The sequence below is a fragment of the Alligator sinensis genome, unplaced genomic scaffold (genome assembly GCF_000455745.1).
Source record: "Alligator sinensis unplaced genomic scaffold, ASM45574v1 scaffold123_1, whole genome shotgun sequence".
Classification (NCBI taxonomy): Eukaryota; Metazoa; Chordata; order Crocodylia; family Alligatoridae; genus Alligator; species Alligator sinensis.
This window is the reverse complement of record NW_005841985.1, coordinates 2,159,612-2,170,215: the sequence shown is the minus strand read 5'-3', so window position 1 is coordinate 2,170,215 and position 10,604 is coordinate 2,159,612. Positions and strand designations below refer to the sequence as shown.

General features: G+C 44.9%; 1 pseudogene; it reads left to right on the top strand.

The window, feature by feature from the left end:
• Positions 1–1,018: 1,018 nt before the first annotated feature.
• On the top strand, positions 1,019–1,743 carry LOC112549877 (annotated as a pseudogene).
• Positions 1,744–10,604: the final 8,861 nt, after the last annotated feature.

Sequence of the window (10,604 nt, the reverse complement as noted above, 5' to 3'; positions counted from 1 at the left end):
GGCAGTACCTAATGATCTAACAAAAATGGGGCCCTTTGGGACTACAAACAGATGTGGGATGGTCCTCAACCCAAAGTGCTTACAGTTTAAGTAGACAAGGAAGAGACAAAGTAGAGGAAGAGTGTAGCCCACAGCAAGGTGAACAATCTGGTCAGGGGGGGCGGGGGGGGGGGGGGGAGGGGGGGGAAGGAAGGGGTCAAAAAAACCCACAGCAAACAAAATGACATGGCGTCAGCATGTGCCACCCAAACCAGAGCCTACCTGACCAGAGCTTCTGCCAGCCAGGCTCTGCCCGGCAGGATCACTGTGGCTGCAGCCCTGGGAAGACCCCAGGTAAGGCTAATGGGGCCCCAGCTGGCCCCAGCCTCCCCTACCCCACCCAAGGTAACCTGTATCCAGAGCAACTGAAACTCCTCCACAGCAAGTTGCAAACAGAGTAGCAATGGCTGCAGCCAGGAACTGGCCCTGGGGGGAAAAAGAAAACTCTGCATTATTCTACAATCCAGCCTTGGATTAAAGTTCTGATCCATTAGTTGCAATTGGCTCAATGGCAACTTCTTGCAGCCACTGCCTTGCAATGAGATGGAAAAGAGAAGGTCCAGGGATATACTGCAACAGTGGCAAGGTTTAACTGCCCCAAATGAATGATCCTCCTGAGCCCCTTCATACATTGTTGACAGGCAACACTCCAGATGCATGTCATTTCCAAAGCAACATTAGAAGATATAACTCATGCTTCCAAATGACATCTTTTGGCACAACAAAAGACATCAGAGAATCTGGCTACATGTCCACATTTAAAGTGCAGGGCCAGGTTTATCATTGGATTGGCAGTCTGATGCCACTCCCAAATGAAGAGCCCAAATTCCTGCAGATCTACTTCATGGGTGACAATACAAAGCAGGCTGAACAGAGAATTTATGAGACACACTGATCATATGATGCACTTCAATATCCATGAATTTTCTGGCAGGGTGATGATGGCTACCATTTTGAACTGCAACGAACAAACCCAGCAATGGGACTGCCAACTCAAAAGAAGATTTCTGCCATGGACTTTTATGCCTACAGGATGATGCTGCAAGCTAGAAGTTTCAATCACATCTTGTGATGCAAAGATCTCTTCCACCAATTTGCTGTGGACATTTATGCCAAAATTGAAGCAGAAAGGTTGAGATTCATTTGAATGAACCAAAAGAAACTCAGAGTTGAAAACTATGTTCACCTCAGGGACGCCATGAACAATGATGGAGATGCTGCCGATGTTGGCCAGTTGGTCATCTTGCCTTTCAGTTTCACAAGTGGGCCTCGCTACATGCATGAGCGTACTTAGGATGCCATGACATGTGTGAAACTATGGCCGCCCTGATCTCTTCATTTCCTTCACTTGCAACCCAGCTTGGGCGGAAGTGGCTAATGAACTGGTGCCAGGCCAAAACCCGCAGGATCAGCATGATTTGCTGGCAAGAGTATTCCGACAAAGTGAAGGCATTAATGAATTTCATCAACAAGGGAAGGATTTTTGGAGCCATTCAGTACTACATGTACACAATTGAGTGCCAAAAGTGTAGCCTGCCACATGCCCACATTCTGCTGTGGCTTCAGGATGAACTTCATGTCCAGAGAGTGGATGACATCATCAGTGCTGAACTTCCAGGTCCAGAAATTGATCCACTCCTGTTCACCATTGTCAAAACACAGATGGTCCCTGTGGAAGCATCAGTCCAAACTCACCATGCATGAAAGATAATAAATGCATAAAAAGGTTCCCACATGATCTTCTGAAAGAGAGACAGACTGGACAAGATGGATACCCACTGTATCATCAGAAAAAAACAGAAGACGGTGGATTCACAATAACCAAAGTTCATAGTTCTGAGGTTCAAGTTGACAACAGATGGATTGTTCCATACTGTCCACTCCTCTCACGTCTCTTCAATGCACACATCAATGCTGAGTACTGCCACTCTGTGAAATCGATCAAATATGTCTGCAAGTATGTCAACAAAGGATCTGACATAGCTGTGTTTGGCCTCACAAGGGATGAGACTGTGCATGATGAGGCTCGGCAATATGAATTGGGGAGATACATCAGCACCAATGAAGTCATCTGGAGGATCCTGTACTTCCCAATTCATGAGTGACATCCCACAGTGCTTCATCTCAGTGTGCACCTTGAGAATGGCCAAAGAGTGTACTTTACTGAGGAAATGCACATGACCGCACCCAAGTTTCACAAGACACAACTCTCACTGCTTTCTTCAATCTCTGCAGGGATGATGAATTCGCTCAGACACAGTTGTATCTTCAGGTACCCAGGTACTTACTACACATGGAATGTCGGACCCACTGCAAAGCAGGACAAAATACATCAGACCAGCCAGACATCAAAGCCAGTGATGCACTTGACTGTGTGTACACTGTACATCCAAACAATTTTGAATACTTTTACCTGAGACTGCTTCTACATGAGGTCACAGGTCCAACATAATTTGAGGACTTGCAAACAGTGGATGCTATGATCTGTGAAACTTACAAACAGGCTTTGCCAGCTCAGAGGACTCCTGGAAGATGATACACACTGGAACAGCACATTAGAAGAGGCAGCTGCAACTCAGTCACCAGGAATGCTGCGAAACCTATTTGCCATCATGCTGCAGACATGTGCCATGTCAAATCCTCAACAACTATGGGACAACCACAAGGAGAATCTTGCATAGGATATTTTGCATCAGGATTGCCCTTGCAGTGGCATTATCATCAAGCATTGCTGCCACACTGTTGACAGGAGGAAGAACAGCTCACTCAGCCTTCAAGTTGCCTTTAAATCTGGCAAGTGCAGAGGCACCAACATGCAACATTGCCAGAAGTACTGGCAAAGCAAAGGTCCTGCAGGAGTGCCTGCTCATTGTCTGGGATGAGTGCACAATGTCTCACAAAGCTGCCTTAGAGTCTCTTAATCACACCTTCCAAGATCTTTGACATGATGACAAAACAATGGGAGGAGTGACTCTGGTGTTGGCTGGGGATTTTCAACAGATACGGCCAGTCATTCCACATGGAACCAAAGCTGATGAACTGCAGGCCTGCCTCAGCTTCATACATTTGGAAAAACATTCAGCGACTCAGCCTCATGACCAACATGCGACTGCATATGACAGGTGATGCATCTGCTGGAGAGTTTGCTGCAAGCCTGCTCAAACTGGGAAATGGGGCCATGGTATCTGAGAATCAAGATGGAAGTATCTCAATGAACAACATTGGGAAAACAGTTGCAACACTTCAAGAACTGAAAGAGGCAGTTTTTCCAAATGTTGCACATCACTTTCATGACCAGAAGTGGCTATGCCAAAGACCCATCCTGGCACCAAAAAATGATGCAGTCAATACCATAAACAAAGACCTTCTTTCTCAATTGCCTGGCATTGTGCAAAAACACAAGTCAGTGGACACTGTCCCAGATACCAATGAGGCAGTCAACTACCCAATAGAATTTCTCAACTCTCTCGAACCACCAGGTGTGCCTTCACACAGTCTGAAGCTCAAGATTGGTGCACCCATCATTCTTCTCAAGAATCTGGACGCACTAGCACTCTGGAACACGATTGGCTATCAAGAAGCTCATGCCACATGTCATTGAAGCCACCGTCATGACTGGCCATGAAGCGGGACTGGTTGTCTTCATTCCACGCATTCCAATTGTTCCCTCTGATCTGCCATTTCAATTTAAATGACTCCAGTTCCCGATCTGCCTCAGTTTTGCCATGAGCATCAACAAGGCACAGGGACAATCACTCAAAGTTGTTGGCCTCAACCTGCGAAGCCCATGCTTTTCTCATGGCCAACTCTATGTTGGTTGTTCCAGAGTTGGCAATGGCAAAAACCTTTTCATCTTGGCACCAAATGGCAAAACATGCAACACTCTATCCTGAAGCTCTGCATGGATAAAAAAAAGTGTCAAACACCGTCATAAACTGGGATAGAAAAATATGATGTGAAATCCTCAGTGCTATGCTAAAGTCTTACAAAGTAAATAAATAATTCTACCTTACAATTCAGTTGTTTAATACATTTAAATGTTCAACTTTTATAGGTTTTTGGTATGACCAAAAGCTTACAGTGTCAAGCTATATCACACAAGTAAAATAGGGTACAAAACTGAACACATACACAGTTTATTAGTAGAGGAAAATAAGATGGAATGAAAATATTTTATTTATAAAAAAAAAATAATAATAAAATTTGATTACTGCAACCTGTGCAAAGCTGGGTACCTTGGCTAGTTTGAAAATAAGTGCAGTAATTTAACTATAATGCAAACTGGATGTGTCATAATAGCATTTTACCAGCAGATGGGGCCCCATGACATGTTACTGGGAAATGCATTTAATATAACTTGAGCCATGAAGAAATGAGGGGAGGGGTTTGGACAACTATAAGATGAGAGAAGGAAGCCAAACAGGTAAAAGACAAAGGGAGAGAAGACTGACAAATGTGTCAACTTGTATCAGTGATTCTGTAAGATGAACTGGTGGAGACTGCTGATGCACATTAGTAACCCAGAGCATTAGTTCAGATTAAAAAAGAAATGGCCCAGATTTCAGCTCCAAACTTGAATGAAGCAAACACAAAGAAGTTTTAAGTTTAGACAAAGATTTTACTGCCTTTTTGTGGATCTAAACTTCTAGTGCTGATTAAAACCACCTTAGTGTCATAACAAAACGTCTGCATTCAATAGCCCCTAACACTCTTGTAACTTGTAGGTTACCAAAGAGGGAGGAAGCTAAGGCGTTTAGGCTTCTGGAGGCCAGGTAAATCAAGGGAGTTGGGCCTAAATCCACAAAAGGTGGTGTGACACTAGTTCCTAGCAGTCTTGGCTTGCTGCTCAGTAGAATTTACAACCCAGGGTAGGTGACCAGGCTTCTTCTTCCATAAGGAGAGGAGTTTCTTAGGAATAGGATTCCAAACCAAACAGCTACCCGTCTAAGTAGCTAGCACCAACCTCCATTCAAGACTCTCATCTATCTATGAATTCTCTGTGGAGGTAGGCACCCCTTGCACCCAGGAGCCAAGTGGCTAGGGCAGGCACCTAGAAAGGGGAAACCCTATTTTCAAATCCACATTCTATATTATTTGGTCCAGTGCTCTAAATGTCAGGCTGCTAGGTAATCCAGGGTGAGGCACCTCTCAGTCCCTTTGGTTAACACTGTTGTATAAACAATTTATTGGATCATGTGAGAAAAAAACAAAAGATGGCTTTCTTTTGGTAGTCCCATGGCCATAGCAATCATGTAGGATGTGAGAGATTTCGGGTTCAAGTCCCAGAACCAGTAAATATTTAATTATTTATACAAAATTGAATGCATTAAACTGGTAGGAGTGAAAGATGCTAACCCCAGAATATCCAATGGCCTGCCAGCATAAAGTAAGACACATGGGCTGTGTCCAGATGAGCATGGATGTGTGGTATGTGATGCCACAGACACATCTGCAGTACCACACATTGCATGTGCAGGCATTCCCTGTGCTGCTACCTTACAGCATTGTGGGGGGGAAGATAAGGTTGACCCCGGGAAATCCTAGGTCCAAAAAAACCCATGATGAAAAAAAATGGGGCAGCACGCACCACCCAAAACCAGAGCCTGGATGGTTGGAGCCACACTGTGGCTGCAGGCCAGGCTCCTAGCTGCAGGAGTGCCAGAGCTGCATTTCCCCAAGGCCCCCAGGACCAGGACCCCAGGTAAGGCTGCTAGGGCAGTACAGTTGCTGGATGCAGTCTCCCCTACCCCACCTGAGGTAACCTGCCACATGCCATAGCATGCATGGCACGGGTGTTCCCCAGGGACTAGTAGCAGCAGCACAAGGTATGCCACTGCTGCTTGTCCCCAGGGAAACAACCATCTACACTCATGTGGACATGGCCATGGAGACTTTACCAACATAAACATAGGCATCAATAAAGTTCGAAAGCAGCCAAGTGAAGAGGCTCGGGGAAGGGGGCAGAGGGATTGTAATCTCAGGAATATCTAAATATTGCAGTTGGGTGTCTGAATCCTTTTTGGATTCAATCATCAGTGTCTAAGTAGCTGTTTGGGATTGGGTTTTAGTATCTGACCTGGTGAAGAATCATGGGAGGCATAGGTAGGAGAAACAGCTAATCAGAAAGATGGAGCTAGAAGGGTCTGAGCCATAAAGAAAAAAAGATTCAGAAATGCATTCAAACTTTTGGAGCATAAGCGTCTGACATTTTTCATTACTGAAACTGTTTTGTTTCACTTCTTACTGAAAGTAACATGAATTCAGCCCCTGGGTATTACAAGCTAATGAATGTCCCCACTGTCATCTGTGTCAAGGAAAGAGTCATTAATAATACCATTACCTCAGTTTTGGCAGTATTGGAGTGATGTTGTAGCCACAACGGTCCAGGAAATATGCAAGAATTTGGGCGCAATATTTTTTTATTGGACCAACTGTATGGTTGGGAGAAATTTCAGACCAGTCTCAATTCACCTTCAAATTTATCTAAAATCTCTTCCAACCAAGCAGTAGGTCCAATATAAAAATGACATCCCCCAAAATATCCGTGCCTCTTACATAGCTCAAACTTCATAGTTGTCTCTGTGGCCATTCAGAACTTCATGTAATATGGGGGACAGGATTCAGATCATACTGCTTCAAGACCTTGCTTTAACAAAGCATCAAATAGCATGTAAAACAAGTAACATTATCCCTATTCAGGGAAACGCTTAAGTGTATACTTAGCTGTAAGCATGTACTTATGTTTCATTGAAGTTGATTTCAATGAATCTTCACTACCTGTTAGCCAGAACAAAACTACGTTTTGTTTTGTTTTTTTAAATGAAAATACAGTGAACAATTCAAATTCTATTCAGCTGAGGGCAATAACATATATTTGCCTGGACTATTTCAATATGATACGCTCTTATCACAATTTCACCAAAGGAGATCAAAGCAATTTACAAATGGAAAGATTAAATATAGGAAAATTATTTGTTTTTTATATAACAAGTAACACTGCAAGATTCACCCAATTACTCAGTTTCAGAGCCAAGGATACATATCAACAGGTGTCTTGACTCCTTGACTCAATGTCTTACAGTAAAATAGTACTGATAATAGTAATTAGTAAATTTACTAGGATATTACAGACAAAAAGGCAGTTAGTCTCACTGGCGACTTAAGTGGGGAGAAGACTCAGGTATTAAGGGAACTGTTGGAGACTAGGTAGAAGGATTATTGAGGGATCATGGAATATGGATGTATACTGTACTTGTGGATGCTAAAATATTCTCTCTTCTTGTATTTTTTTTTTGTCCACATGGTGGCACAAAAGAAACAAATAAGAACATGTTGCTATCTGTTTCAACACAAATGTGAAGTGGAGATGTTCTGAGACTGACACAAAAGCCACTTGGCTAATATATACCCAGGAACCTGCTATTGCATCCTTTGTGACAGACTAGATCAGTTGCCTATAAAAACAAAGAAAAACTTCTCTAAAATCTGAAGAAAAAAACAACCCCCCCAGTAGTAAACAAACATGTGATCAACTCCTGCACCGTGGCTGCAGTGTGTCCCAAGCATGCAAACCCCTTGCTGCTCACTGACATCCTCCATGCCTAGAAATGTATGGGCAAGGCTGCTCCAGGGTTGTTCCCAGAAGCCACTCTTAAGTAAGCTGGAGACTGAGGTCTTGAGAACAGCTGCAGAAGGACTGAGCGCCTTCCCTGAACTATTTCCGGGCTTGGTGTGTATGAACAAGTTTGGGAACACCCTGGTTGGGACATGTCGCTGCCACGGTGTAGACTAGTGGTTCTCAACCTTTTTAGATTCAGAGTACCCTTCACTAGACTCAAGGCACCCCTTGGAAAATGCCAGCTCTTCACTTTCTCTCAATCTTTAACTACAAAAAGATAATAGAACAATTCTTCTGGTGCAAAGAACTCAGAAAGAACACAAGAAGTCAGAATTACAGATTCCTCTTTGAAATGTCTGGGTTTATCTGATGAATTGTGCTTGCACACCTAATGTGCTAACTTTGCATGGCACCCCACAACACACTTGTGCACCGGTAAAGATTTTCTTGGACAATTACAATAGCTGATGATTAACCAACCATATCAGCTGATACCAAGCCAATAACCAATATTTAGTAATAGCGCAAGGCATTTTAAACTACTGAAAAAATAAACCTTTTTGTTTGTTTGTTTTGCATTTATAACACACATACAGATACCTCCTGCCTGCTCTGGCCTTATTCCCATGCACATTTGCCTCTTCGCCCATGGCTACTACCCGCAGCCCTGCTCCCTGTGCAGCTCATGCTGGTGTCCTGGGTGGGCAGGGCAGACCCTCATGTGGACAGTGGTGCCGGTCATGTTTGGAGCCCCAGAGCATGCCACTGCCTCATTGCTGATGAGCACCATGCAGCCAAGCTCCTGCAGCCGCCAGGGAGAAGCTGCTTTTGCAAAGGCGCCCAGTGCCCAGGAGAGCGGAATGTTTTTCGCACGGTGCCTTACCCCACCCCACCCGCATGCAGCCCAATGCCTCTGTGGCAGCCCTGACACTCAGGTCTCTGCTGCGCATGTGGCATTGCCATGCATGGCACCAGCTGCAGCAGCAGGAGCCGGTAACGATCCCTTTGTTGTTGAGCATGGCACCCTGTGACTGCTTCCCGGAACCCCCTCCCACTTCTCGCTGGGACCTGTAGTCCGCTGCAGGCTTGAGCTGGCAGTGGGATGCAGGGACCAGACTATGTTCACTGGGGTGCTCTAGGCATGTGGCCATAATTATCGGCTATAATGACCAAAAAAAGGGAATAGTCGATAATGTAATTTCTCCTCTTATCAGTGCCGAATGGATAGTCAACTGATATATTGGTGCACCCCTTGAAAATATTTCAAGGGACTCCAGAGTGCTGTAGCATCCTGGTTGATAATCACCAGTGTAGCCATACCCTGTGTGCTCTAAACCAGGGGTTCCCAACCTTTTTTATACTGCAGACTTGCAAATTAATTTACATATTTAACTTTAATTTACAATTTAAATTAAATTTTTACATGGGGGGGGGGTTGAGAGAATCAGATTGGGTTGGGGCATTGCAGCTGCAGGCACCGGTGGACTCTGCAGTGGAGGGGGCTAGGCAGGCGGTGGCCCAGGATGGCGGTGGCCCAGATGGAGCTGCTTGGGAAGAAGGGGCTCCGCTGCCTTCTCTAGGAGCAACCAGTGGAGCTGCCTCCCTGCTTGCCTCCCTGGCATTTCCCCTGCTTCCAGCTGCGGGTGGGGCTGGGCAGTCCTACCCAGCCTGGCGCAGGCCCTGGTACCTGCTGCACAGGCAGCACCTTGCCAGGCATGGCCATGGAGGCAGGAGCGGGACAGGGCACATGGAGCTGGCTGCCTCCCTCCCGGGGCTGCCCTGCTGCCCAGCTTTAATCCCGCATGTGACTGCTGGTGACAGAACCTTGTGCCACAACCTGGCAGCCAACCCTTCGTGGCCCGGTACTGGGCCATGGCCCAGTGGCTGGGAACCTCTGCTCTAAACAGTCCCTACATAAGATTTACCTTTACAGAGCAACTTCTTGAGATAGAAATTATCTCTGTGATCAAAAGAGATCTCTCTCAAAGCAAGGGCAGCCAAAGACAAAGTACTGAAAAGCAGAGAACTAGGCTTCAACCTTGACTCCCAAGTTCCCCTTAGTTATATCTTAAAAAAGAAAAGAAAAAATTGCTTATGTCCAGCTTCCCTTATCCACCCTTCCTATCCAGCTGCCTGGCCAGGATGCCAGCAAGATGTCAGAAAGGTTGTCACCCTTGTCATCATACTTGAACAGAACACTGGATTAGTTCTGCAGTGACCCCATCATACTCATAAAGGAAATGTATTTAATATCTATATGTCTCTTTCCAGCTGAGACTAGTGCTGTCACCACTGCATGCAAAAGTCAGAGTCTGACCACTGTCTGGAGAAGGCACAAATTCAGCACTGTCCTGTTTCCCCATAGACTTATATGGATAGCTTCACTCCATGAAAGAGGGTGAAATGCATATCACAGCAGCTCTGTTTCTTGCTAGATCCATTGGGCACTCATTTCCCTCCTCTCTATCCTGTTGCCTCATATTCTTACCAGGGTCTCAGACACAGAAATGCATGGACAAGAACCCTTCCAGACACTTGCCTCACTACATGACAATCAATCCATATTCCCAAGGATGGCAAACACTGTATAAAGTGTTGCTTTAGACAAAGGTCAAGAGAGCTGTCAGAGTTATTTAAACCACATCCACTTGGTATCAGAATGATACCTCAAGTTCAGACTCTTTCAGCCCAGCAGGATCATCCTAACAGTTGAAACTATTATGTATTATAGAAGAGCACAAATGTCAGATAACGAGGGGATATTGGAAAACAACTTTAGCAGCAAGAATAAACAAGAACATAGGAACAAAGGACTCCTGCATTCAGAGCCCTTCCTGAATTGATTGATTTCCTAAGTGCTCCTGATTTAGGAAATATCCCTATAGATTTACTTGTTTGAGAGGGAGGTTTATGTCAGCTCAGCCAAGAACCTCACTAACACTCAGTA